The 23,332-nt window shown below is 39.9% G+C and overlaps 1 protein-coding gene across 1 annotated transcript in view; it reads left to right on the top strand.

Annotated features, from left to right (window-relative positions):
- The first annotated feature begins 12,129 nt into the window (after positions 1 to 12,129).
- Positions 12,130 to 23,332, top strand: part of RALYL (RALY RNA binding protein like) — a 398,734-nt gene continuing 387,531 nt past the window's right edge. The window contains exon 1 of the mRNA XM_075023507.1: positions 12,130 to 12,846. The gene's annotated coding sequence lies outside the window, so the exon portion shown is untranslated. The remainder of the gene's footprint in view (positions 12,847 to 23,332) is intronic.

The raw sequence follows: 23,332 nt of genomic DNA on the forward strand, positions 1-23,332 counted from the left end.
GACGAATTACAGTAACAAATCTTAAAGAATTACACACTAACAAAAAGGAGCTATTGAATTTGTTCGCACATACAGGACATGCGCTGCAAAGACATGCACTGTAAATTTCTCTTTCTCTGTAAAGATGTTTTCATCTATGCATAGATAGCTAAAATTACTTGTGAAGCCAACAGATGTGTGAGCCAGAACCCAATCCTCACTGAAAAGACGGTTAAAGAGTGGTCCTTTCTTCATACATGCTTATTTTGCATTCAGCCAACATATTCAGAAAGGATTCTATCAGACTGAATAAAGCTTTTTACTCTCATTTATGCAGGCTCAAACTCTGGGAATTATAGATACTCCTGAGACATAGTTTGTGATTGTTCCTCATCTTTGGAAAAGGGGAGACAATGGAGAGCTTTAGTCTTTGAACAGATTACAAAAGCAAATCTAAATATTTTAAGGGATTCGGGTGCCATGGTAAGGAGTTACTGATTCATAAATCAAATAAAATGAAATTCCTTTTACTCTTCCATTTGCCAATTTAATGACTTACAGCTATACAACACAGACATTACTGAGGCAACTTGTGTTCCTGATTCCTATCCTGTTGCCAACTGTCCTGTCTCCTGACCAAGTCCATTAAGCGCTATGCCCATGTTGAGACCATATAAAATCTCAGCAGACACAGATGAATACCTCACAACCTATGACTTCCTACTTTACCTTTTCAAAAATGCCAACAGGCAATCTCTGGGAAATTATCAAGAGGAATATTACCGCTATGAGGCACACTCCATTTTTATTATCAGGTCAATATCCGCCACAGCACTGCTTATCTTCTTAAAACTTTCACGTAGTTTCTCTGATTACCAACTTTTTTTACGTTATTGCAATTTTGAATTAAAAAATTCCTTTCCCTACTCACTTTGCTAGAATTGCCTATGGCCTGACCTAAAATCTTTCACTTCTCCTACTTCAGGCAATTTCTAACCCAAGCACTAATTTTTTTACTCCTTTTACTTTCTCAAGCACTTCTTCAATATTTGCATTCATAACTTCCTCTTGGCTTTAATTCTCTATCCTTTTTCCTCCAATTCTTACAGATTTCACCTATATCTCCTGCAGCTTCTCCCTAACCTCTATTACTTGGTTTATTTTCTCTCTCTCTCTCAAAAATGTTCAAAAAGAGGTTGAAAAAAAATACACCTCACTTATCTTCTAAACCATTTTGCAGGTTATTTGCTGGCTTATTATCGTAATTCAAACCGCTTCCTCTAGTCCTCAACCTTCTCCAAATTTTCTTTGGATTTCTTGAGTCTATATCTTCCATTATGTTTTGGGATCTTTTTTTTGGCAAACTGTGAATGTGCTGATCTGGCTACACAACGAGAAGGTTGCCATCTACAAGATGACTGCTTGTCACCACTAATCCTTTCCAGCTGATACTATCACTGCAGCATAACACCATGTATTGTATTTTGTATATCCTTATCCACATAAACACTGTAACAGTGGATCTTTTTTAAAAAATCTGGATCATTTTGACAAAACTGCATCAACTGTCTATGCAGTTATGTCATTGTATCTGAAGAACCTCTAGCAGGAGAGAGATGGGGAAGCAGAGATAAATAGCCATGAGGGTAGGCCGGTTACCCTTTTTAGGCTGAAGTCAGAGTGGCATGCCTACTGGTAGCTTAATTCTTTGACTCCCAGTCTCACCTTCAAAGAAACAAAACTAAACAAAAAAACAGGAGGGATAAACAAAAGGTATAATGATAAAGCCTTTGGTCATTTCTTTATCCCTCTACTCCATCATTATTTCCTCCTGAAACTTCAAACTCTTTTTAAAGCAGGGATCTTATCTTACATACTGATGAAGCTACAAGAGTATTTCCAGCTTTGAAAAGCTAATGGCAATCCACATTTTAGAAAATCCTCCCACAGCTTGAAGTGGTAGTGGAGCCAAAAGGGATCTCCACCAAGTTGGAATCCTTTCCTGCAAATTTTTAATAATATAAGTAGTGTTCAGCCACAGAAGCATTCACTTCAAATCAATACTGCTACTTGTATGAAGACCACTTAAATCAATGCTTGCAATACAGAGACTCCTGTTATTTTTGAGAACTTTGGTTTCCTTGTTTTGCTTCTCTGTGTATACTATGTGTATGTACATTATTTTAACTCATAAAAAGAAAATGGACATGTAAAAATGTATGTGCTGGTTATATTCAAAGTTAAATTGTTTTTCATATTGATGTACAGCTTTTAATAATTGGAAGATTTTAATATCAGATAACAATCACAGAATATGCTTCTTACATGCAGACAATTACAACATGTAGACAGGGGTGGAAATGTTATTTTGTTGTGACAAATGAACATCATATTTACAGAGCACAGATTTATTTGTTGCTACAAATTATATGAATGCTTATATTCTAATTATGATTCTAGAAACCATCAATAATTAGTATTTCTAGCAGATTGCTTACATTATCAACAGTATTACATTTGGCAATCTTCAGACTGGTTCATTTTTTCCCGATTTCCTCCTTTTCTCCTCCCTCTATTCTTGTCATTCTCATTCATAAAAATGGTCACCAGAAGCTACTGGTTTCTCCTGGGTTTATATTATTCTTTTTGAGCTGCAGTGCAACTCCCTATCAGCACCACTATAAACCAAGAATATATACTTCCTTTTTGAACAGATAAGTAAGATAGTCTGTAGATGAGAGAGGAATATATGAATAGAAATGCACTTTATTCCAACTTGCAGTCATGTTGTGGAATATAGAGGGAAAAAATATTAGGCAAGTGTGAGAAAGTAAAAAAAATATATATTACTAGGCTACTTTCTTACTTCTACCTTCCCTTTGTATACCTGATATCAGCTAAATACCATTTTCTTGATACTGATTTAATGCTTCACTGTGGGATTGCTATGTTATTGGTATTACCAATTGCACTGCAGGTGACTTTCTTGGTATGGTAGATGTTAGCTAAGAGCTAACATTCCCATAAAAATCTGTAATTCTACCTTGAGAGATCTATAATTGTTCCTCTTAAAAACCTCTAAAAACAGGGCTATCAACAATTGTTTCCTCCAAAGTCGCCTTGATGCTTGTAGTTGCATTTCTCACGTGTATCTTTAGAAATGAAGAAAAAGTCCTCCTAGTGACACCTTCCAAAGTTTTCTGATAGACTTTCCGTTGTACTTGAGCAGGTCTGTTGCTGAGAAAAATATTGCGTGTTTAGGCTTTCAAAAACCACAGGAGGAAGGATTTTTATTTAAATGAAGTTCTAGGGAAAACCAATACCTTCTCTAGAAATAACCTGTGATGTTTCTCCCTTTGTACTCATGTTCTGTTTTGTATTCTAATAGAATTGAAAATTATCTAAAATTTTCTATTAAAGTTGTAAGGCATTTCCCAATTTAATTAGGAAAATATGGGCTTCAAAAATTTACTAGCAATGAACGTCATACATCACTAGCAATACGTTTGTGATATCCTAACAAGTTAAGTGGTGGCATGCAGGCTTTCCTGACTTGGTTTATATTTTATATTTTTTTTTTTGTTCAACGACTTCCATCTGATGAATATGTTGTAAGAAATGAGGAACCTGGAAGGCAGAGAGCATAGAATCATATTGCCTCAGCATGTGACACTTCATTTGGGATTTTGGAGACTGAGCTTCTGGTAACTGCAGTGACCAGACTAAAACAGTGGCCAGTGCTGTTTGGTCTATGTAAGCAGTAGGGGAGATAGAGCCCATTCCACTGTAAGTCCTCCTTTTTCTCTGCAGGTACTAATCACTTCTAGTACCAGACTAACATTGTCCTCCCTGTTTGCACACATTCTGTTCCACTAAACGTGCCCCAGAACCAAGTCTCCAAACTGACTTTGGGAGCAGTTTGGAAATGTTTGCCTAGTGTGAGCCGAAATATAGGCTAATAATTTAAGAGTATGGGTGTTTGAGCTATAAATATTTCCTAGCATTGCTTCATTTCCCAGCAGAGACTTGGCTCTTGAGCCTTTGTTGAAAGCAGAACTGTTCCTACAGTGCAGCAGCAATGGGTGTAGTGGGTGTCATGCACCAGCAGTTGTAGGGTGCAGACAGCATTCACTTGAATACTTGATTCTCTTACTATTACTTCTTTAGTGTGATTAGGCATTTTATTTAACACATTTCTGGAGTTTGCTTTAAGCTTATCCAGTTCAAAATGTTCTCATTTGGTGTGTGAAACTGGTGAAACGGTTTAGCATGTGGGAAAAAAAAAAACCCAGATACTAAATCTGCTGGGTTGGTGGGGAAAAGTGAAGTTTTAACACAAGTGAGAGCTACTCCAGTCCATTTTTTTAACAGGTGTGGTATATCTTCTACAAGAAATTTTGTTCTCTGTCATGGAAACACTGTATATGGCAAAGTAAGCATACTCAAACACAATTAGATGGCAACTAAGTGCCGTTTCTTTGGCTGTTATTACAATAGCAAAGTTACCCATTACAGGGTGAGCACAAACTTGTCCCTCTTTCACAGTCAGGTGTATTTTAATATAAAAGTGGAAGTTTTTTCAATATCTAAATTGGTAATGCTCTTGAGCAGCATAGACTTGATTGTCAGAAGGTTGGGCACCCATAACAACAATTTCATGGTCACTTGGTGATTCTAAAGATCAGACAACACCAGCTCCTTACATAAATGCTGATTTCATGGACAATTTATGATTTATTTTTTTTTTTTTTTACTGGAATACAAATTGCAAATTTGTAGATTTCTTTCTTTTGAGGAAGCTAGTGTTTGGGCAATAGTTGGTAAGGAGAATATAGATTGAACTGAGTATCTATCAGTGGTCTTTGCAGCAATTACCTATCTAAAGGAGATGGCAGATTTGAAGAATCTTGATCTTTTCCAAGATTCATTTGTGCTGAAACTGCTGCTTTAATCTCATAGAAAATAATGGAATTTGTTTGGGTGGCTTTGTGTATCTTGTCTCTGTTTGCTTGCAACATAGTCCATTCTCATCAAACACAATAACTGCAAGTTATTGGCATCTTCCAAAAAAAGCAAACAAATTTTAAAAGTTTGGAAAGGTAGACTTGAAAGAGATTTGGGTTTAAATTAGTAAATGATTCTAGGTATATAACTTCTGTTAAGAGCAATTGTATTTGTATGTTTCATGATGACTATGCATTTCAGGCTGGATTGTGCCTTTGGGCATCATCCTGTAATAGAAGTAATTTGTGATGTAAGCCAGAAGGAGGATCATTCCCAAACACAGTTTTCCAGGCTTTCTCCGTGTTGGCTAGAGGGAAGGGAGTGTGCCGCATGAGTCATTTACAAGCTGCAAGGCACTCAAAGATCTGCAGCAGTGCAGAGATTTAGCTGTATGAGAGAGCCAAACACAAAACCCAAAAAAAATCTTAGTGCAGCTGCACTGAGAAAGGGGGGGAAAGGGAAATCTGTCTTGTACAGATTTGCTACATGGTCTCACAGGCTAAAGATTTACCTCAAAGGAACAATGGGATGCTGTCCTAAAACATAATACTTGATAAGTAGGAGATGAAGAAATTATGATTGTGAAAAAGAGCTTGTGTTATTCAGGATAAAAATAAGAAAAGATAGATTAATAAATGCTACTCAGTATGCTGATATATGTTTCCAAAATTACTGACCTCAACTTACCTGATGTAATTATAGAGTAAGTCTTCTCCTGTCTAGAATTTCTCTGCATTTATGCAGGGCAGATGAGGTTAGAGTCAGACATGCTCTATTACAAATTGTCTTTCCATTAAAAAAAAATAAAAATAAAAATTAAATTTTATATGATTTTATTTTGAAGGAGTCCTTTACCTGTATTTTGCCTAAAGGTGGACACTGAGTGCTTTGCACTCTTATGTGATATTTCCAGTCCTCTCCAGGACAACACATGAATAAAAAAACATACACAAAAATTCTCTAGCCTCCAGCCATACTGCTATGGACTGCAATCATGTCAGATCTCATTAGCTAGCTAAGATTAGCTCTTGTTCATAACTAGAATGCAGAGTCAAAAAAAGAAGATGGTAGAACAGGTTATGTAATGCAGGTGTACCTATGTATGGATATATGTGCATTCCCTGCATGCAAAAAGATGTTTATGAACAGTGGAATGCTAATAACATTTTCTTTTTTTCAGGAAATTCCTGGATTAGAATTGCCTATGCAACCTTATTTCACTTCTTAGTGCACAATCATTATGATAAAGACCAGCCATACGGTCACATATTTATTTCTTCATCTATCCTTGCCTTATGCAATGCTCACAAATGGTACTCAAGATGCAAAACAATGCCCTGTAGTAAAGAAGGACACTGCGTAGCTCATGTCTCATTCACGTCTCTGAAAATTGAAGCAGCTGAAGGCAAGAAGAACAAGGATTGTTGTAAGTTTAGGGAGATGAATGCTTGGCTGGTAAACTGAGTTCTGACTGACACAGAGGCACGTTATGCTTGCTGAATCACTTAAAGTAGACTTAGAAAGATTAATACAATACATGTTTGTTCATATTATGAGTGTCCAACTTGAGCATGTGGGATCTGATTCACAGAAGACAAAGCTCTTCTTTCCCATTGTTTCTGCCAAAGCCAGGTTTATCAGTTTAGATGTAATTTTTAAAAATCCTTCCAACTTCATTACTCAAATTGCCAGAAATTTTTAATGTTCTTTTTTCTCTCTTTCTTTTTAATCTTCTGCACCATGTATTCTTTTCTTCTTGAGTTACTACTTTTCTTGCAAAGGCACATGTTCCAGTGTTGTGTCTGATTAACCCTATATATGCGATTTCTCAGCTTTCAGTGTCATTACGTTCAACCATAAATGCCAGTCATCATCCATCATTTAATTCTGGCTGATACACCACAATTTAAAAAAAAACCAACCAAACAAACAAAAACCAAACCCCAAAACCACAAAAAAACCCTGAAAGTATGTTTTGAATGCTCTATGGAAAGATTATCATATAGAAAATTAATGCATAAGAACAGATGGTGCAGACCAGTGAATTTGATCATAAGCTGCCTTATCTCACACTGTTGCCAGAATTATTTATTGCAAAACTCACAAACCGAGACCTGCTTATTATAACTTGTACTCGTTAATTAACCCTTCTAAGAAAAGAACAAATTAAGAGAGCAAAAGGCAACAATTCAGGAACTAGAAAGATGTTTGGGGTACACAAGATTCTCAGTGATTTTTAATGCAGATATCACTTTTGGTTTATTTATATGAAATAGCATGTGAAAATAGCAATTTTGAGGACATAAAGCTTGTTGTATGCTGTGTGCCCTTATCATGATTATTTGAAAAAGCATAGTACACAAGGGCTGAAAGATCGAACTTTCCAGAGTACAAAGCTAGTTAAATAGCTAAATAGTTAAAAACTTCTCCCTCTCAAAAACCCCTCTAACCCAACAAAAGAAGTTAAAAAGGGTGCCATGAAAGTGTTGAAGATTTCCTATTTTTTATTGCATTCCCCTACGTAGTGGGTGTAACATTCAGGTACTTTATTTGCCCTCCTTTAAACAGAGCTGCCTTGCTTTTATTTCTTCTGTCATTTATTACTGGACTTTTTTACCTGCATTGTGCTCTGCCACTTGGAAATTTCAGCTGAAAAGGTGGTAATAGAAGTGAGTTAGCTTCACTATATAGATAAATACAGTGTCTTAGAAGCACTGTAAGACAAGTAGAAGGAGAAAAAGTGCAGAATTTTGTGAAAATTAACAATGATTCTGTAGAAACAAAGCAAGAATGACAATGATAACATGCAGAGAAAAACAGATGAAGGAAAAGTCTTTTAAAAATTTGTTTCAGTCTAAAGTAATATCCCATATTTATCAACATGGACTGGAGTTGATTTTAAAAATGTGAAGTAGTTCAGTTTGATATTCTCTAATGTACAGAAATTTAGTCAAAAGAAAACCAAGACATAAATGGATTTAAATGATGATAGCTAACTCTATATTAATTTGAAAGTTTGAGAAATACAGAGTTTTCTCTTCCTTTAACAGTTTAACAATGTAATACCTTGGCTAACTTCAAGTAATTCTTTCACGTAGCATTTATTGCCAGTCAACTAGTTTTCCCTTTCCTGTTGTCATGGTAGATACAAACAACATGTACAAACAAAAAAAGCCTACAACCTTATAGCCCTACAGTTATACTGGATGGTCTCAAAGGGATTACATACAAATTAGCCATTAAAGCAGGGTCAGGCAGCTGTATCTGCAAAAAGGACCACTAATTATTTTATCATTATTATTACTGTTGCTATTTTTGCATCTGGTATTGTTTTAGCTGACTTTTGCCAGTGCAATAGGAGATACTAGTAACTGTCTGCAACTTGAGCTCAGGCTTGCAGGCTGCTGATTCATGCTGATGGATCTGTGCAAAGCCAGTATGTTAGTGCTGGACTCCCAACTAATTGCTTACAACCTGCAAAGAGAAGCTTCTTTATTTTAGGAAAGTGTAAGTGCAGTGGAATTGATGCAAAAAAAAGCGTGCGTTTCTCCAATACTAGCATCGGTAGAAAGGGAAGGAAATTGCCGAAGCAAGGTGTATATACAGCAGCAGCCCTCTGCTGAGAGCATAGATGTTTAAATGCAGTCAAGAAAAACAGATTATAGGTGATGAGGTAATCTTAGCATGTACTTACTTCCGCTCCTACGGGGGGACGGGAGGGGGGAAGGGAGAGGTACTGCAGGGGTGCAGGAAAGGGATGTGAAATATTGGGATAGTATGGCATGACTAACAAGAATAGCGAGCCCAGCATAAGCCACAGAGCACTGGCTGTGGAGTACAATGTTTAGGAACCTCAGGAAGCATCTCTGTGCTAGTAGCCAGGGCAGATGCACAGAAGTGCTAGTTCATACATTTCCTGCCCAGAATTCTTGGTTACTTTTAAGGATAACTTAGTTATGTTGGAATGGAGCTCAGTTGCTGTTCTGCAGAAGGAAAAATGGAAAGCCTAAAAAAAATGCCAGCAGACACTATATTTGCATGCACTGGATTGCACATGAACATTTATGCCCTGGAAACGATCTAAGTGATGCTCCTTTTCCTTCTTTTTCAGCTGCCTTCTTTTACCATATACTTTGTTCAGCACTGCACATAACCAAGGTATAATGTGTGCAATGTGCTGAACTTTCCTTTCTTTTGGTCCAGCATCAAGTGTACAACTGCTCTTGGAGGAAACTTCAAGCAGCAGTAGCCAGAAAGTAGACACTGATGAATAAAGGCTTCCCGGGATTCTGTGAAAATAACATTCTCCCAACCTCTTACTTGCTTGCTTGTAACCTATTCCAAACATGTATTCTTGCCAAACTTCTTGCAGCTCTTAGTCCCTAATGCTTACTTCACTTTAATGGATTGTAAGCAGAAAAGTAACAGAAGCATACTTTGGTGATTCCTTAGGTAACCCTAAGATTAAGTCCTTAAAAACCAGTTCATTTTCACAATATTTACAATGCTAACTATAGCAGGAAGTGATTTTGTCACCATTTCTAAGTCTGGATCCCCTTCAGCTCTGTTTCTAGACCTGGTCTGGAACAGCTCACTGCACTGCCCTGGGACTTCAAGCTGCCCCTAAGCCCTGCACCTTGAAGTGTTTACATCCAGACTTACCCAATGTATCATAATGACTTTTTAACTCACTTATAGTATAACAAATCAATACATACACATTGAAAAGGAAAACAGATATATTTGCCTGTTTCCCTTATTCCTAGTTCTTGGAATCTACTGAGTAAATAATACATAAAAGATATTGTCCAAAATGTACGTATCCGGTTTCCCATATATGTGTCAACATGATGCAAATTTACAAGTCAGATCTATTATACAACTTTGGATTATTAAAACACCACCCTTTAACTTTTGTTGTTGCTATTTCAGGAAGACATATGTGCTCAAAAATTACATAAACAGTAATGGAAACTGAAAAGCAACAACAAAATAGGATTGTTATTTAGGCCTCGATTCTGCAAACATGTTTTGATGTCAAATATCATTTAAAAACCACATCAGCCATCGAACTGTATTTCTGCATGCAGTGCGTAATGCTATTCAAAATCAGAGTGCACCATCCAGGGAAATACACCTCCCACACCTGAAATCTCAAGATGTGATAGTTTGTGATACCATCATGACAATATGACTGAGTTCATTGTCATATGTATGTAAAATATTGTACGATTAAGTTGGTTAGTTTTTGCACCAAGCATTTCCATTTCTTGGAGATTTTTGTATCTTTAAGCACTTCCTTTTCGTTTGTTTGTTTGTTTGTTTTAAACCTTCTCAGAGGTAGGGCTCTACTCCTGAGAGCCAGACTTAGCAGGTGGAGAACAACTAGGACTGGTAGGAAATGCCAGAACAAGCTGAGTGCCAAAATAAAAAGCAAGCAAGAAAACATAACTGCTTGTACATATTTTTAAACTTTGGCCAGTGTTCTTTTTATACTTCATAGAAGAAGTTGAGAGCAAAGAAGAAAGGGAGCATTTCTTTTCATTTTCTGGAAGCACTGGGGAAGAGATACAGGACAGGAAAGAAAGAAAGAAATGGTCAGGGCAAGGGAAAAAGCTTTGTGCGAGGATGCGAAGAAGGCAGGCTGGTGCCCTCACCAGTCTTTTATATAGCAGGGCATCCTCCTACTGGCCAGAGTAATTTTTATAGAGTAATAACCTGACTGTATCGCCTGCCTCCTGACCCGGATGAAAAGAGAGGGGCTCTAAAAAAAAGTGACTGGAGAAGAAGGGGGGAGGAGGGAGCAGGGAAGTGTCGCCTAGATTGCCCCCTCCATCACAGCGCCTGGTTTATGGATGCGCACTTCTATTCCTCTGCTAATTTATCTCGTACAGATGTCTCTTGCTGCTCTTCCTTCTACTGCTGAAGCAGTAATTAAGTTAGTCTGGGGGGAGGCTGTTGGCTGTGAACATTCTGGGGGCCAGTGCAGTGAGGCCACAGCCTTGGCGGGCCGAGCGGAGGCGGCGGGCTGGGGCCTGGCGGGGCTGGGCCAGGGGCTCCTGCCCGCCGGAGCCGGAGCCGGAGCCGGAGCCGGAGCCGGAGCCGGAGCCGGAGCCGAGCTGCTCGCAGCCCCCCGCCGCTCGCTGCCACTGCTGTGTTTGTTAATAAGGAGACAGGCGAGGAGAGCTAAAAAGGGAAAAGCAAGCGTCTGGAGGAAACTCTCGGCAACAGTAGCACGCAGCCTGCTCCCGTAGATCTCTTGTTTGTTAAAGGAAAAGGGAGGGAGCTGCCCCCCCCGGCCAAGCACAGAGCCGCTTCGGGGCCGCTCCCGTGCGTGCTTTGGGGCCCGGCCCCAAACACCTCCACCACGAAGAGCGGAGGCTGCGGGCAGCTGCCTGCGCTGCCGTGGGAGGGTGCCCACCCGGGCTGTCCCTGCCTCCGAGCCCACTGCCCTGCGCCTCGCTACTCGCCAGCCACGGCGGGCCGCGCTCGGGAGCGCACCCCCCGCCTCCCCCCGCAGTGAGCCACCCCCTCCGAAAACACTTGTTCCCTTCCCACCTCGGCCAGTAACTTTGTTACGGGAAGCAACAGCCCGGCCACTGGAAGGACGGGAGGAGGAAGAGGCCACGCAGCGGGGCAGAGGCCAAGAAACAAAAGCACATCGTAAGAGATGGGACTGCCGGTACCTTTCCTCCTCTCCCCAGCTGCACATGGGAAACGCTCCCTGGAAGGCGACGGAGAAGCACTGCTCCGTCATGACTGGGTGGCACGGTAGCTGCAGCCCCGCCGCACGGCAGAGAAACCCTCCGAGCTGCGCGCACCCCCCCCAGCGGGAGTGGCAGCAGGGGAACCCCCGTGCGCACCCCCCCGGCCGCAGCGGCGGGCGCGGTGCCCCCCTGCACAAACCCCCAGCTGAAGTGGCGGCGGGGGGTGCTCCTCCGTGCCTTCACCGCACGCCGGGGTACCCCCGCGCACGCACGGTGAGCCGGAGCTGCGGGAGGGACACCCCCGTGTACACGCGGGGAATCGGGGCGGGCGAGCGGGCACCCCAGTGCAGAGGGGCGAGCTGGGCGGCGGGGGCTACCCCCTTGCGTGCGCACACACACAGCACCCCCCCGCCGGAGCGGCAGGAGGGGTAACCCGAGCGCACACACGGCGGAGCCCGGCGCCGGACCGGGGCCGCCGCCGGGGCACGGCACCCCCCAGCCGGGCAAACCCCGGCGCCGCGCCGCGCCCGCCGCCGGCCCCGGGTCCCGGGGGCGAGCGGCGCCGCACCGGCGGGGCCGCCGCGGCCGGAGGGCAACAGGCGGGCGGGCGGCGCCGGGCGGCAACTTCGCGCAGCGCCGGCGAGCAAGTTGCGCTGCCGCGCAAGACGCGCCCGCCTCCGCGCCTCGCCCGCGCAGACCGCCCGCGTGCCCGCGCCTCGGTGCGAGCCCGTGAGCGCGTGTGCGAGCGGCACCCGCCGAGGCCGGGCGGCCGCCGCGACGCGGGTGCGGAGCGCGGGGCAGGGCGGGGCGGCGGCAGCCGGGCGGCTGCGGCGGGCTCGGGGCGGACTGGGGCCGGGCCGGGCCGGGGCCGGGGCCGGGGCCGGGGCCGCGCCGGGGCCGGGACCGGGTCCGGGTCCGGGTTCGGGGCCGGGGCCGGGGCCGGATCCGCGTCCGCGCCCGCGCCCGCGCCCGGCGCCGCCGCCGCCGCCGCTGCGCCCTCCCGGCTGCCAGTCCGCCCGGCTCCGGATCACGTGGCGGTTGCCGGAGGCAGAGACTAGAGAGGAGAGAAAAAAAAAAGCGCCTCATTCCTTCTTCCACCGCCATACTGTATTTTATAGTAACTCTCATTTTTATTCCTCCCTTTTACTCCCGCTCGGTGAGTACCTTTCCGCTGACATTCTTGTCCTCCTTTTTTTGTCCTGTTTTTTTTTCTTCCTTTTGTTTTTTCTTTTTTTGTTGTTTTTTTTTTTGTTTTTTTGCTTTTTTTTTTCTTCCTCTTTGATTATTGTTTAAATGGATTTGATCTTTTGCTGATGACAAGTTTTTTTTCCTAGCATGCGATGGTTACTAAACTGTAAGCAAAAGGTGCTGCTGGGGCCGGGAGTCACTGGGAATGAAAAATGATAATATTAATAATACAGACTTGCCAGTCCAGCAACAACTGATATACATTTAGTAGCTATATATCTATATATGCAACTGGTTTTGTTGTGGCACGGAAAAGCGATGTGAAATATGATGCTGATTTTTTAAAGATAAGAGAAAAGGCATGTTTCTAACTCTTTTTGCAGAGGATTTTCTCTGGTGTTGCTTTATTTTTATTTTTGGGTGTTTTTAAAGGGTTTTTTTTCGTAAAGAGATGGGAATTGCAAATGCATTTTACAGCAGTGTTTACACAGAGTTTGTAATCTTGCAATACTGGTGGAAGCCACAGAGCAAGATGTTAATTTTATTATTTTTGTTATTGTTTCTTTTTTTTTTTGACACTCAGTGCAATCAGCAGGTTTTTTTTTTCTTCTTTTTCAGTTTTTGATGCCTGTTTATAATGTGAAACTTTTCTTGCAGCATGTTACAGTTATAATTTTTAAATACTTTTTTCCTCCTTAAAGATAACAAAGCAAAACAGAATGCCAAAGGGATGATCCTTACTTTTGCACATTTTGCACCTTGACTTTTTTATTCTTTTGCCAGCAGTATTTTATGATGGTTATTATTATCATGATGATGATGATGATGATGATAGATATATACATATATACAAATAAATACATTTTCAAATGATGGCAGTGGAAGGTTTTCCTGGAGAATGAAGTGCGGTTTGGTTTCCTTGTCAACGGAAGATGAAGTGAACAACTGAACATCTCCCCAGTGCAGGTACTTCATCTCCTTGTAGGCGTTTCCACGCTGTGTAAATTACATTGTGAGATTTTTTTTTTTTTAAGAAATTTCTTTCCACCCCTAACTAAATGTTTCTGTGCAATACACATGAGGACTGAACTAAATATCTGTCTCTTAATTGCTTGGATGTGTGCAAAATGTTGCACTAATTGAGCCTAGGTAGGTTAAGCTGAAAAGAGGTGTTTTATGTGCTGTGCTGTATAGAGGGGAAGGCAGCTGGGGAAGAAAAAATCCAGACACCCCCTCCCAACTCCCCCTTCCCATTAAAAAAAAAACAAACCTAAACCCCCAAACTAAACCCCAAACCGAAATGGATGAAACCTTGAGATCCTCATTATGAGTACAAATACTTGCAGGACTTTAGACAAAACCAAAAACCGGAGCCCTGTATTGTGGTGACTTGTGTGTTTGTGTGTGTCTGTTTAAAAATTATCCATTAGAAAACAGCTGTGAGAGAAACAGCAAAGGAGGCTCCCTCGGAGAGCTGGCTCACTGCCACATGAGGCATATTTCGGAGCCCTAAGGGCAGCAAAACCCTTATATCCAACTTCTGCTCCTCATATTAAAAAGGCGTAAACAAGGCAGCAGGTTGCCTCTTATGAATTTAATTCATTGGGATGGAGATTAATCAGCAGCAGATATTTGCTTGAAGGTGTTTCGTTTTGTTTTGATGATTATTAATGCCACTGCTTGACGGGGAATGGGAAACTGTTACTTTCCGTGACGGTCACTGAGAGTTCAGGATTGGAGAAGAAACTGTTACTTTTCATTGAGAGCACTTAAATGCTTAACAGAGGCTGCCCCTGATGTAGAGACAGGATATTGGTTCCCTGTAATACAATTTGGAAAGATTTTTCCACATGACAGGTGTTTTGGCTTTTTTGGTTGTTTTGTTTTGCTGGTTTTTTTTGTTGTTTGGTTTGGCTTTGGTTTTGTTTTGGGGTTTGGTTTTTGGTTTTGCTTTTTTTTTGTTTGTTTGGGTTTGTTGTTTTGTTGTTTTTTTTTCAGAAAGGGATATAATGCAATATTATGCTAAAGTTGAAGTGCTGAATGCTTGGATCTGCAGTGTTCTCTGTTGTTTACTTTATTGTGGTGGGATTGCTTAACGTATTTTATATAAACAGCTTTTAGGGATTTATAACTGTAAAGATATGCTGTGTATTCAGATGTGGAAACTAAAGTAAGTTGCAGGGGATATATTTCTTTTCTCACTGTGGTATAAGCAGAAATAATTCGTAGGACGACAAATGCATTTGGAAGTTTGAGGCTTCTAAAACTTGTATTTACATTCTTGTAACAGCTTCCTTTAAAGTAGAAAGTGTGTATAAGAAGTCTTCAGCATTCTCTCGTGTAATTAGTCATGTTGAAAAATAAATTCATTTGTCTTTCTAGAAACATATCTGTTATGTATTTACAGTGGCTTTTTCCAGCTTAAATGTAATAAAAACATTTAGCACATATTTATGCATGGCTTCTGCTCTGACATGATGGAACACTTTTGGCAGTATATCGGGGTCAATAATCCATATGTCTAAAAAACACTGTCTAGATATTTGCATGATGGATTATGATGACTTCTCTGAAATAGTTACGATCTGTTGGGTCAATACTCCACATTTTAAGAAGACTCAGCCTGCTTATTTTTTCATGATTTAATTTGAAAGCAAGCTATTAAAACACGAGAGTGATTGAAACTTTATCCTCCACCCCTCTTTTTATTTCCATCCCTCCTTATTTTTAAATTAAAGTTTTTCTTTAAATTATGTGAAACTGCCAGCAAGCAAAATATTTTTGATATTGCTAGAGCACTGAAATAAAGTAACTAGGCTAGCAGTTTCCAGAATGATGTGCCTTTTGTCCTTTCTTTTAATATTGCAGGTGTGTTGTGTGAGTAATTTTGTACAGATAGTTGCTGACTGAAGATCTGATCTGCTCACCTAGTCTTATCTTGAAGTCTGAGAAAGAAAGTTTTAGGAATGCACTATTTTCAGCACCCAGATTTTATCTGCAAAACACCTGTTGTCTGAGTAGCATGGTAATTAATACACATACATTTCATTTGCAGCAATCTGAGGTTGTATGATTTCATATATATCAAACAGCCTAGGGACTTTAAAATAGGAATAAAGGAGCTAATTTTGAAAGAGAATACCTCTGCATCCTGCAGTATGTCAGCACAGTAGGATTTGGGTTGGTGAAATCGGTTCCAGCTTGGTGTTTCCATAGTTATGCTATGACTAATGCTGTTGAAAGCATGTTTGGAAAGCCATAGTCAGTGTAAAAGACAATTGTCCTTTTGTGTTTTTGAGATGAATACAAATTTTGTCTAAGAACACAGTGTTGTTTCTACAAGTGATGATAAAATTACATTTCTTATATTTAGTATGAGTTGTACTTGTACTGCCCTAACTCCTGAAAGTGACAATTGTCCAGACTTAAATGACATCTTCTATTTTTCTTTACATCTGTTTTGATATTCAGGAGAGCTTAGGCAGTTAAGATACCTTTCTAAAGGTCTGTAAACTGAAAGCTTTGGAAAGCAATTTTTCTTTTCTTCCTCCATAACTATTATTAGCAGTACTTACTAGCAAATAAAAATGAACAGGTGAACAGAAGTTACTAACTGTATACTGCCCAGAGCACTGACTCATAAATACATGTTTTTAGCTGCTGTAGTGCCCTGAATTGGCAACAGAAGCATATCTTCTCACATTTTTCTACATGGACATAGGACTAGAGAGGCCTGTGGAGTCATCAACTCTGTTTTGCTGTGACACTAGGCTGGTCTTCTTATGTTGTTCAGATTCAGCAAGCTCTGTTTTAAATTTAGCTAGGGCATCACTCCTACTGCACCTCTTCAAAGGCAGGACAGAGCCTCACTCTTCAGGCTGTTAGAAACCTCATTCCTGTCCTAAATTTATTCTCAGATGGTTTATGCTCCTTGGGAGCCGTTGCTGTCCCCAGACAATGAGGTTCCTTCTCCACGTCTCTGCTCCTCTTCAGAGTACATTTCTAGAGAGCAATCACAGCCCCTTTTCATTCACGTTTGCTGGGCTTACTGGGGTGAGGTTCCCGGTAGTGTGGTCAGTGCTGGGAAGGGATGTTGAGACGGACTCTGACCAAAGTCATGCTGCAGCAGAAGCAGGGCAGCTGCATTCAAATCCTCTGCTGCCCAAGCTGGCCTGCTCTGCTTTCAGCTGCAAACATGGCAGTCCGGTTTCTGGCTCTCACATCAGCCCGAATGTTTCTACCCAGAGCTGGGCTTGTGGATATGCCTTCTTCTGGTGAGACAGGCTTTGTGCTGTGCAGACCTTCCCTTCCACTGCCTAACCAATTTGAATTTCTCTGGCTAGAATGTAACAGCAAAGGACTCTCAGGAATTTCTCCTGCAACACTCTGACTTTTAAACTCCCAAGAATCTTCTTTTTTTTTTTTTTTTTTTTTTTTTTAGTATTTTGTATTCATACCAGCCAGAGGAACCTGAATGGGCTTGAGCCGATGATGTATCAGGGACTGCTTTCTATCAGGAATAAAGGTGAAAGTTGGCTACAGTGCTTTCTAAAATATCTTTTCCTTATTAGTTTCTTCCCAGGTTGCTTATATCTTAGCTCTCTAGTCCTCTAAAGCATTATTCTAAAAGCAGTTTATTTCTCTTTTACAGTGTAATTTTCCCTATTTTCTTCAATCCCTGCATTGTCGGTTTCAAAAGATAAAAAGATAAAAAAGCTCAATAGTGTTTAAAGTGTAGGATTGTGAAGACTGCTAGGTCTGCCCTCAGATGAATGTTTTTAACTTCCCTTGGTCTTCTTAGAGAATGCGGTGCTCTGTCAAATTCTGGAGCTGACTCCTTTATGTTTTAAGTACTTACAGAATTTCTGAACAGAAGGCTAAGGATGACTATTTCCTGATGAAAAATTATGTAATCTGTGACACTGTCTACACAGTCATCCAGTTCATAGCTTCCTTAAACTCAGATCCAGACTGACAGAAGAAAACAAAATGCTACTTTTAAATGGTATGAAGATTACAATGTAACATTTTCACCTTTGTGAAGGTACCAATATTATTATATGATCTTTGAACAATTACCAGAGTAAAATGGCTTGAAGATTATTGTTTTGCATATACACACATTAGAATAATTTGTACCATTTTTATTTCTTGTCTCTACTCTTTCCTATTTCACAATGACACTCTAATCTCTATAATGTACTTAATCCTTCAAAAGCATTTATACTGCAATTTTGGAATTATTTTCTGAAAAAGTTTATTTTTGCACAACGAAGTGTGATTTTCCATCTCAATGAATCATCTGCCAACAATTAAAGCAAATAATGAAGTAGACCTTCAAATTATTAAGTAAATCTCAGGTTGCTTAGTGTGAATATGATTAATTTGTTTTTATCGTTGTGATATTCTGGAATAAAAAGATAGGTAGGTAGATGACTAGATAAAATCATATAGATCGATATTTTTAGAGATGTTTTTAGTGTGACAGAGAAGTAACAGAAATCTTACTTAATTAATTATCCTCTAGGGCTTAACCAACACCTTTGTTTAAGAAAGAGCAGTTTAACTTCCTCTGTGTAGCAAATTTATACACACCAGTATTATCTACTGCCACTTGACAAAAGGTACAGAGTTAAATTGCCTCCGTGGTACTCCTCTGTGTGCTTCCCCAGCATCCAGCCCAGGGTCCCTGCATGCCGGCTGCCCTGCCAGGATGTCAGGGCTCAACTATTTTGCAGTTGCATTTCAGTTTCAGGAAGAGGTTTTTGCTCTGCTCTAGTTCCTTCGTGGTTATGGTAGTAAACATAATAATTTCTACTCTGACTTGGCTGGCAGAGATTTGAAGAAGCAGAGGTGGATGTCATATGAGTGGTGACCAACAGTGGGTATGAACGTGGTGGAATATGAATGACACTTCCCAGGCTCTTTATTTTTCCTTTGCATACTCCTGAGTCTTTCTCCCAAAACACCCAGAGCTGTGATTAAACTTGGGCCACATCAGTGGCTGTTCCCAGGTGGCCGCCTCCTGGTGTCGGTGGTTGTTGCCTCTACTGATGTGCAGTGTCTGAGCAACTAAGTCAACGTGGAGCTCTGAAAAGAGCTGAGAATTTGCATGGGCAATTCTGTGGTCCTCTGAGAAGTGCTTACAGTCCCTTGGATAGCCATGGCTTGTACTACCTTTCATAAGCTATTATTATTATTATTTAAAGAACAAGAAACTATAAAGGATCCAATGATAATTATTAGACCTTGATAATTATTAAATGACTTGGTGAAAGCCAAGTCTCAGTCTTCCAACTGTGCCCCATACCAACAGCCTTTATTTCAGCCTGCTCAATCACATCGGTTGCTTTCATCAAGATCCTCTCTTGAGTCAGGCATGCGCTTTGTGTTGTGCAGGGTCAACAAAAAGGGGCTATCTGGCACAAATCAAATATTAATGGAATTCTTCACCTGACTGAAGCAAGGCTAAATTTGTTCTGTAGAAAAACATCGCATTAGTACAGTTCATTCAGTAAAAAGATGTCTCTGTTTTTTGCTGAGAGTTTTGCACAGAGCTAAACAGCATCTATGTCAAATAGATACAAGACACATCTTGTTAAATAGTGCTAACTTTACGGTTTGGAAGAGGCACTGCACATGTTATACCTTGCATGCAGTATTTTTAGGCTGACTTAAGAACTGGAGTTTCAGTCTCAAAGAATTATATTTGGATGGTGTTGACAATGCTGGTCCTTCTTTCTGCTTGGTTGTGTTATAATGCAGTTCAGAAGTACTAAAATGTTTGCACTATCCTAGGCATCCTCTTTATTAGAGCAATATGAATGAATAAAATGCAAAAAAAATTAAAATGCACAAATGTAACAAAGATAGTTCTGTGCATTTTTGCACACCAGGCCTGCACTCAGGAGTTACTGAATGCTAGCAGTGTTTCTTGTGGGTAGAGGGAGTTAGAGTAACTCACTGACTTTTTACAATGAAACACCGTGCTTTTAGTAATTGCATCATCATGCTTCTGAGCTTAAGCTGTAACGCAGAGTTACTTTTTATAGAAGAAAAGAAATTCTACCTAGTTACAATACTTTATCAAAAGCTTTTTCACGCAATAAATATTAGGATAGAAGTTATATAACTAACATTTAAAAATGTGCTGTGCAAACTGTCAGGCAGTGTCTATGAAACAGACACCCTGAAGATATAATTAAAACAAAACTTCCTGTTTGGGTACCTGTAAAAGGGATTAATTATACTGTTCTAAGTAACAAAAGTAACAGTGCTATCATCTCATTTCTCATCTTGTATTTGCCACTGATTTCACAGGGTAAAACCCAACACTTGAGATGTTGCACAGTAGGTCAGTTTTCTAATGTATTCTCCACTGTATAAATTCACATCCACTTTTTTTTTTTTCCAAACTGCAGAAGAAGAAGGATGTAATTATGTTTTATTCCTGCATACACAACTTCTAGTTAAATGGGAGTTCTGTAAATGGGACAACTGCAAGATTAGCTCTGAAGAGGTTAGCATCTTCTAGTTGGGTACTTGTAAGTTGTAGATGATTAATGTACATTATGCACAATGAAAAGAGAGACAACATTTAAATTTTGAAGTTATGTCACTTTTGCTTTAGGGGGATAGTTCATCAGGACATTGATGCTATTTTTATTGTTTATTATTTTATGAGAAAAGCATATTGTGTTACCATTCCTCAGCATGTGCCCTGCTCTGGTGGGTGATATAGAAACAGAAAGGTGCAGAATTAAACCCTGGTCCTATTAAAATCAGTGATACAGACGCTGGTCAAAATTTCCTGTTGAAACATTTTTTTCTGTAGTTTTTTTGATAAAGTGATTTACACAAAAGGCTCAATTAATCTCACTTAACCTTGCTGTTTAAAAAATAGGCTTTCAGAGCTAAGCTAGTCATCATTTTAGCCATCTAAAAGTTAGTCACTGAAGTCTAACACAGTCGCTCAAGGCTTTGTAGTCAATGGAGATATATAGACACCTCCAGAGAATTACAGATTACATCCCAAGAGAGGCATCTATGGATAGCTGAGATGAACAACCTTCCTAAAATGCCTCTCTCTTTTCCCTGATGAGAGAGAATCTAAATGGGACATTTAAACTAAATTCCTAACTTTTTTTGATGGAATAATTTAGAGGAGATGAATCCCATGCTTCGCGCCCTGCCCCCCCCCATCTGTCAAAATACTAATTTCTTAATGAAATATTTAATTGAAGAGGATTTGGGGTTTTTTTGGCTGCTAGAATCTTTATCGCTTTAAGTTTTTACTTTAATTTCTTTTCAACTTCTGCAGTAATTTTTTTTACAGAAATGCAAATGTCTTTCTAAACACTTTGAATCAGTTCTGGACTATGACAAAATTCCCTAACATTTCTGCTGGGGCCAAGATTTCATGCCTCTTTTCCATTGCTTCATCCAGTTTTCTGACTGTATATAGTGTAATCCTACAACCTGATTCTTCAATGAGTTCTCCTCACAGAGTCCTGTTCTAAAATCCAGGGTCTTGAGCTATTGGGTACAATCATAGATCTCACTTGAGGAACCTTTGAAAATAATGGAAAGATAAAGATTATGTAGGTGGCAATGGAATCAGCTACTTGCACTTTGCATATGTAAATGAATGTAGATATATAGTCACAGTGTTAAAAAATCATTAGTAGATCAACAAACAGCAGAAGACCTGAATTTGAAAGTTCTAGACAGCTCTGAAGAAGGCTTTATTATATTATGTTAAAATGTTAAATAACTGTTAAAACATTTATTATGTTTTAACATAATAATGCAAAAATAATAGTTGGTGAACTGAGGTGATCCAGGCAACATAGGTTAAATATTTAGCTATTGATGTCATACCACTAATATCCTCACATACATGCTTGTTATAAAAGATTCCAGTAAAACCTGTATTTTTGAATATCCAGATAGATTTTATTTTTCCCTGTCTCAGGTAATTTTCTGGAGAAGGTTGAAATTTTATAAGACAGAGTGTTAACCATTGTATAAATCAGCTCTTACACAAAGTGTATTTCAGTGACTTGCTTTAGATCTGTCCCAAGTTGTTGTGAGTAGCAGGATGCAAAAGCATGGGCCAATTTGTGCCACTGCCCAGTATGCTATGATATCATCCTTTTTTTTTCCACAAATTATGAATTCTTCTATTTCTTTCAATATCTGTTTGGTCTTTCTGTAAGATTTTGTACAGGTACTGAAATATGTGAACACAGCGTACATATTTCCACCATAGGATCTGTCTTATTCTCAGAGCGGCATTATCCAAGTGCCTGTGCAAATGTCATTAAGCTGCTTACATAGGCTGTGTTTTTCACTGACAGCACAGTATGAAACCGAAGAAAAGCTGAATCCAAATTAGAAATGAATCATTTGGTATAATAGGAATAAGTGCAAAACTCAGTGTAGTAAGAGTTAATTGCCCAAATACTGTAGTGTTACTACCATGATAGAGTAAGGTGCAGCTGTGAGCTCTTATAGCCACATTATAATGCGTTGTAGATTCGGAAATCTTACGGACTTGTCAGAATTGAGGAGTTAAAAAGTTGGAGTTCTCAGCAATTTGAAATAACTGTTTCAAGTAAGCACAGTAATATGTTCCGGGGACTATAAACTGTTAGCTGCAGCTACTGTGTCACAGAATCAGAACAAGTTATACACTTCACCACCGCTTGGTCTTCATCTTTGTTCTTCGCAATGTATCTATATTTCTACCTTAGGTTTTTGTACTGTCCCTCAAAAATGCGTTGTCTGAGCAGTATTCATGTAAGACAGATTTACAGGGATAGAACCCTTTGCAGACTTCATGAAGTATTTGCCTTTTTTCCCTGTTTCATTTATGCACCATAACATTTTGTTTTTCACTCATGCACACATGCTTGTGAAAGGCGACATTACAAGGAAAATAATTACAGTTTAGTTCAAAGAAATAAGCTATTTCAGGAATGCCACAATTATTTTTTTTTTCCTTATTTGATGCCCAAGTTAAGATTCTATATAGTGTGACATTTCATCTCAGAAATTTTAAAATGGGTTCAGAAATTCTTGATACTTGGTCACAAATATTAATGAATGTTGTAAATATTCATCATAATCAGAATAAGACTGGCTACTTTTCACTTTCAGATCTTTTAAGATCAAAATCAGCCCTATCATTGAGACGCATGTCACACTGGTCTGCAGTGACAGACAGAGGAAAGTATATTTTAAAATATTGGGTGTGTTCATTTGAATTTCTGGATCCTTTTTATCTTTTATTTGTAATGTTTTTTTATTTCAGACTTGCTGGATCTTCCCTCCTGCTCTGGACCTCTCCCCTGGCATCGACACAGCTCAGAAGGATGAAAGAAAAGGAAGCAATAGGAGAGGGATGGAAGAGGGGAGAGGAATAGAAAGAGAAGGAGGAGGGGCAGCAATAG

This window comes from Buteo buteo, chromosome 3 (assembly GCF_964188355.1).
Source record: "Buteo buteo chromosome 3, bButBut1.hap1.1, whole genome shotgun sequence".
Taxonomy (NCBI): Eukaryota; Metazoa; Chordata; class Aves; order Accipitriformes; family Accipitridae; genus Buteo; species Buteo buteo.